At 38.5% G+C, this 6,382-nt stretch overlaps 1 protein-coding gene across 1 annotated transcript in view; it reads right to left on the reverse strand.

The window, feature by feature from the left end:
* LOC107598700 (diphthamide biosynthesis protein 2-like) overlaps nucleotides 1–660 on the reverse strand; it is a 6,879-nt gene extending 6,219 nt beyond the window's left edge. The window contains exon 1 of the mRNA XM_016290093.1: nucleotides 551–660. The gene's annotated coding sequence lies outside the window, so the exon portion shown is untranslated. The remainder of the gene's footprint in view (nucleotides 1–550) is intronic.
* Between the last annotated feature and the right edge of the window lie 5,722 nt (nucleotides 661–6,382).

The raw sequence follows: 6,382 nt of genomic DNA on the forward strand, positions 1-6,382 counted from the left end.
AAAACAAATTCCTCGTATGGGAAAACATACCTGGCAATAAAGCTCATTCTGATTCTGATCTTGAAGCAGCTAAAATTTGTTGACTTATAGTTAAATTAAAAAGAGAACTGAATATGCGTGCAGCCAAATTACATATTATAATTGACCGCAACAAAGCGCAACATACCAAAACACAGATACACATTACTTTTTTTTGTATTGCTTCCATTTACAACAAACAAACAAGGTACATAAACGCATCACATAATCTAACAACGCGTGACCAGCCTTAGGTTGAGCATACCCAGTGATAAACAAGATCACAATAAACCAATAATAAAGAAGAAAAGAGAGAAATAGAACAAATAAAACAAACCAAAACCTTTTTACCTTAGTTTATACATGCCTCAAAAACGAAATTAATTTGAGAGCTTTCTTGTTTTTAACCAATTCTAAAGATTTGCACAACATTTTAACCTCATTCATCCACTGGTTAAAGTTGGGTTTAGATTTAAACCATCTACATTTATGAATGAAAAACTTTCCAAGACAAAGCAAAGATACACATTACTTGTTAGGTTCCACGTGAGCTTGCGGAACGCTGCTGACTCTTCTTCATCGTTCAGCCCCTATGATTTACGTTCATCATTCTGCCCTCTAGTGTCCTGGAGAAACTGCTAGTAGCAACTTGACACTCTTGAGGTTCTTCTTCTTTGACGTTTTATGGCGGTTGGCAAACCAGCTTTAGGTGCATTTACCGCCCCCTACTAGGATGGAGTGTGGAGCATTGACGGTAAAGGTAAAAAAAAAATAATTAGTAGTGATTCTTTAAATCCTGTTTATTAACTCTGTATCTTTGAGATACTTAAATAATATGTGAAACATTTCTATAGTCACATCTTTATTTAACAATTTCTGAAGTGAGACCTGATTTATTTCTATATGAAGTGCTTCTGTAAGTTGTACTTTCGTTGTCATATCCTTTACATTTTATTAAAATATGTTCAACTGTTTCAAGAAGATCACATTTAACACAAAGTCCAGACTCATATTTTCCTATTATAAATAATCTTATATTATTATATTATAGATATTATGCTGTCTTCCTTTCTATTCCCAAAAATTCTCCTCTCATTTCCAACTGTTTTTTTGAATATTATTAAATGCCGTCCTTTATTCTCACCATTCCCATTTTTTTGCCATAATGCTTTTAATGCTTTTTTAATTAGCCCTTTTATTTCTAATTTACTCAGTGGAACATTAAATTCTATGTCTGGATGTTTTAATGTTTTTTCGCTATTTGATCCACCACTTCATTACCTTCTATCCCTATATGTGCAGGTATCCATACAAAAGAGATAATGGTTTTTGTTTGGATTCTGAACAAACTTTGTAAAATGTCTGATAACATGTCTTGTCTAGTTGAAGATTTACCACTCTTTAAACTTGATAGTACTAAAAAAAGAGTCTGAACATATGACTACTTCAGGTATATTAATGTCTTCAACCCACTGAAGAGGCAATCATTTCTGTTGTATAAACTGATAGGTGATGAGATGTTCTTTTTGCTATTCTATACCTGAACCTTGGAACATATATGTTTTAATGTTTTTTTTCGCTATTTGATCCACCACTTCATTACCTTCTATTCCTATATGTGCAGGTATCCATACAAAAGAGATAATGGTTTTTGTTTGTATTCTGAACAAACTTTGTAAAATGTCTGATAACATGTCTTGTCTAGTTGAAGATTTACCACTCTTTAAACTTGATAGTACTAAAAAAAGAGTCTGAACATATGACTACTTCAGGTATATTAATGTCTTCAACCCACTGAAGAGGCAATCATTTCTGTTGTATAAACTGATAGGTGATGAGATGTTCTTTTTGCTATTCTATACCTGAACCTTGGAACATATATTGCTGCTGCTGTGCATCCTGTTTCAGGATATTTAGATCCATCTGTATATATACAAGTTACTGATATATATTTCTGATCTAAATATTTCTGTACTATTGAATCTTTAGATTCTTGTCTGTTTTTATCATTTATACTCACTAAAACCTGAAAGTCAACTGCAGGCATTGGGAATAACCATGGAGGTGTTACTGGCAACACAACAGCATTGCAAACATCACAATTACTTATTCCAATTTGATGTGCCTCATTAATTGCTTTCCATCCAAAACTATTTATATTTATGTATTCATGTTCCCAACAGTTTTCTAATACTTTTTTAACTGGAAGTATTTCTGAATGCCATTTTACAGTAGCCCAATATACCAGTTTCAGCTTCAACCTGTGAAGCTCCAGTGGCATCTCATTCATTTCATCCTGTAAAGCTGATACAGGAGAAGTTTTAAATGCTCCACAGCATAATCACAATGTCTGGTTTTGTATTTTATTCACCTTATCTAACAGAGATGCTCACTCTTGGGTTCACATTCGACCTCACAAAGAATGTGCACAAAGAAAATACAATAATTCAAGACGAACGTTCTATTAAACAGAATAACTGTCTTGCATTTAATCAGCGCCGTATTACAATAAAAATATACACACTTTTTTTGCACATTTGTGCATTTTAAGTCCTCACCTCTCATCATGTTTTCAACATGTAATGAAATAATTTTGACAAATACATGTTCTCTAATCCTTAAATCACTACCAAAACAACACAAGGCACTTTATTTGTCAACAGTTTGGCAGAGCTTTGTCACAGCTGTGCCGATATTCATTACAACAGCACGATTACTTGTGACATTGTTTAAACATGCAGTGTATTTAAACTGCATCATTACATTACATTTAATAATGTGAAACGATCTGATGCACAACATAAACAAATGCAAAGTTAATAGGGTGTGTTTTTAAAAAATGGCTGTGTGTTTAAAAAAAAAAGTGTATGTATTTAGTTGCATGAATCTAACATACTTTGCACCTTCTTTGGTATATTTGTGTACTGTATTGTCTTGGGCTTCATTCAGCTGTTAACACTGATTTTAATAAGCATGAACGTCATGAACTAATGCAAGATGCTGCACTATGTAGGTACTATATAGGTATGTAAATATGATTTATTTTCCTAACAGAACTTGAAATAATAATGCAGGAATGAACATTTGTTCCCACAGGAGATATGAATATCACAGCTCTTTTTATAACCCGAGGCTGATGATACGTTTTCTCAGGAAGAACAATGTCTGCTGATGTTTACATCCATATCCGATAGAATCCAAGTATGACTGTGAGACACGTGAATACTGAACCTAGAAGATTTACAAAAATAAAGCATGAATCAAAATAAATACTGAAGCGGCCTCTTAATAACTTTTTCTTGAATGACTTCATAAATTAATCTATCAGTAAAAGTTCATCTTGACTTCTGAATCTGTATGATTATGAGAACAAGGACATTCTGTGGCCGTGTGTAAATACTGTATATTTACTGAGAACAGTGGTGGAAAAAATCTCAATATACTCAAATATCAATTTAAGTTACTGATATTCTGAACTCAAGTGTGCAAACAAGTAAAATTAACAAAATATTCCATATAGTGTTTGGGAAAGCAAACGTGTGTAAACGTGATAAATAGTATAAACATTAAATATACAAACATCACATAGATATCATGCAAACATACTACTTTTATATAATTTGAAACTGCTACAGCAGCAGTGAAGATGCATGACCATAATAATTAGCATTATTTTAACATAATAGATTTCCTTAAAGTATCCAGTCTACCACTGGCCATGACTAGTGTTATTTGAGTGTTTTGTACTTTTAGCCTCATTTTTGGAACTTCATTTAATGATTAAGGTCAATAATAATTTTCAGCCTCACTTCCGACTTCAGGAAGAAAAAAAAGAAAAAACAGAACTTGGACTGTTTGCATAGTCCAACAGATGTACAGTACTTTTCTTTGTCAAATTGCAAATGTGAGATCTTGACATTTTTACCTGCCAGATATTTGATAGTATCCAGTTTATGTGACTCCAGCATAGTCTTCCGGCCAGCCACTTCGGTGTCAGTTTTCATGTTAGTCTGTGTCACGTGACGACCCTGCTCAGAATGCTAAGAAAGAAAATGCAGGTAAAACATTTTTCACACAAAAAAAACGAGAAGACATTATTGTCCTGAACCCTGGTATGTCTCACCATTTCTAGCAATTCATTCCTGGTCCCAATAAGCTTTCTGTCAAAGTCTGCCGTCTGTACCAAAAGCAAACACATCTCAATTAAAGCATCTCAATTGCCAGCTACAACTCAAGTAACTAACAAATCGATGGGTTATTTAACGTAAACTCAGTTCTTTGATAACAGAGTGAGGTGTTTCATTATGGGAATAGTTTTAAGCGTGACCAACTGCGGAAGCTCCTATGACACCACATCTGTCTTTGACAGACAGGTCGACCTGTGACCAGGCTCCGCCCCACCTATATCGGTCAGGTCGACCCCTGCCAAAGTCATTATAAAGAGATTTCTTCCCGTACCTGTGCAAGGATGGAAGTGCGGGTGAAACACCTCTCTCACTCTGTTATCAAAGAACCTGGGTTTACGTTAAGTAATCCATCGTTCTTTTTTTAACTTTGCTCAGTGTTTCACTATGGCAGATATAGATCACTCCCAGATTGCACCCATATCACTGCTATCACCCATAAAAATTAAATGGGTACAGACCTACCAGCACTGCATGTGCTAAGGATGGCTCATACAAGTCCAGTCTACAGAACTGCACAATAGTATGTGGCGTAGCCCAACTTGCCGCTGAATAAATATATTTGTGACGAGTGGGGCGGGGCCGAGAGCCGTGGGAATGGAGTGAGACTGGTGGAGTAAATGATAATGAGCGACACCTGCGCCCCGAGTCCCACGGAGGAGCTACGGAAGGATAAAATGAGGAGTAGAGAGGAGTAGAGAGGACCAGGCCTGGATTTTATGTTGTTGGTTTATTATGTTTTATGTGCCAGTCGTCTGTGAGTGGCTGCCGCTTTTACGTTCGTTTTGTGTTTGTTCATTTGTTTATTAAAGTTTTGTGTTTAAATGTTCACCATTTCCCGCCTCCTTCTTCCCGATCTACAAACTTTGTTACAATCTTGAACAGAAGTCGGGGCCTAATGGTTAGAGAGTCGGACTCGTAACCCAAAGGTTGCGAGTTCGAGTCTCCGGTCCGGCAGGAATTGTAGGTGGGGGGAGTGAATGTACAGCGCTCTCTTCCACCTTCAATACTACGACTGAGGTGCCCTTGAGCAAGGCACCGATCCCCCAACTGCTCCCCGGGTGCCGCAGCATAAATGGCTGCCCACTGCTCCGGGTGTGTGTTCACTGCTGTGTGTGTGCACTTAGGATGGGTTAAATGCAGAGCACTAATTCCTAGTATGGGTAACCATACTTGGCCACATGTCACTTCACTTAAAAGAAACTCCCCTGAGTAAGGCCCACAATGTAGCCATACCCCACATGGAGTGGGCTTACAAGCCCTTAAGCAGTTGAAGACCCTTGCAAATATAAGCTAAAGATATAGCCTCTATGATCCAATGAGACTACCATTGACGAGACAACGGCTTCATTTGTGAGGTGTAGACCGAGACACAAACAGCTGGTCATGAGTCCTGAAACCTGCTGTCCTTTTCACATACATATGAAGAGCCCGTACTGGACATATTGAATTCAACTTCTGCTCCCCCGGAAAAGAGAACAGAGAAGGGTGAAAAGCTGCCAGTTCAGTAGATGGGCACCTATATGCTGAGCGCACTACCTTAGGCACAAAAGCAGGGTTAGCACGAAAGGAAACCTTAGTGAGCCCTGGAGCGAACTGAAAATAAGACGGACTACAGACAAAGCATGTTAGTCACTCGCACGCTTGGCTGTTACTAAAGCTATGAGCAGCACCGTCAGCACCGTGGAGGAAAGCATGAGACAGGAGATCCCTCCATGGAGGAAACCCTGAGACAGGAGATCCCTCCATGGAGGAAACCCTGAGACAGGAGATCCCTCCATGGAGGAAACCCTGAGACAGGAGATCCCTCCATGGAGGAAACCCTGAGACAGGAGATCCCTCCATGGAGGAAACCCTGAGACAGGAGATCCCTCCATTGAGGAAACCCTGAGACAGGAGATCCCTCCATTGAGGAAACCCTGAGACAGGAGATCCCTCCATTGAGGAAGCCCTGAGACAGGAGATCCCTCTGTGGAGGGAGGGGCCACGGCTGGCCTGACAGCAGTTGAATCTCAGCCACCCAATGTCTGAATGGCCAGTGTGGAGCTATCAATATTAATGACAGACCCTGTTCCCTCACTGGGGGAAATTAAGCTTAGAGGAGGGAATGTGTAAAGAAGGACGTCCATGGCCATGGGTGGGCTAGAGCATCCACAACCCGTGGTGCATTTTTATTTGCT

Source organism: Sinocyclocheilus grahami, unplaced genomic scaffold (assembly GCF_001515645.1).
Source record: "Sinocyclocheilus grahami isolate Dianchi unplaced genomic scaffold, SAMN03320097.WGS_v1.1 scaffold254.1, whole genome shotgun sequence".
In the NCBI taxonomy this organism is placed as follows: domain Eukaryota; kingdom Metazoa; phylum Chordata; class Actinopteri; order Cypriniformes; family Cyprinidae; genus Sinocyclocheilus; species Sinocyclocheilus grahami.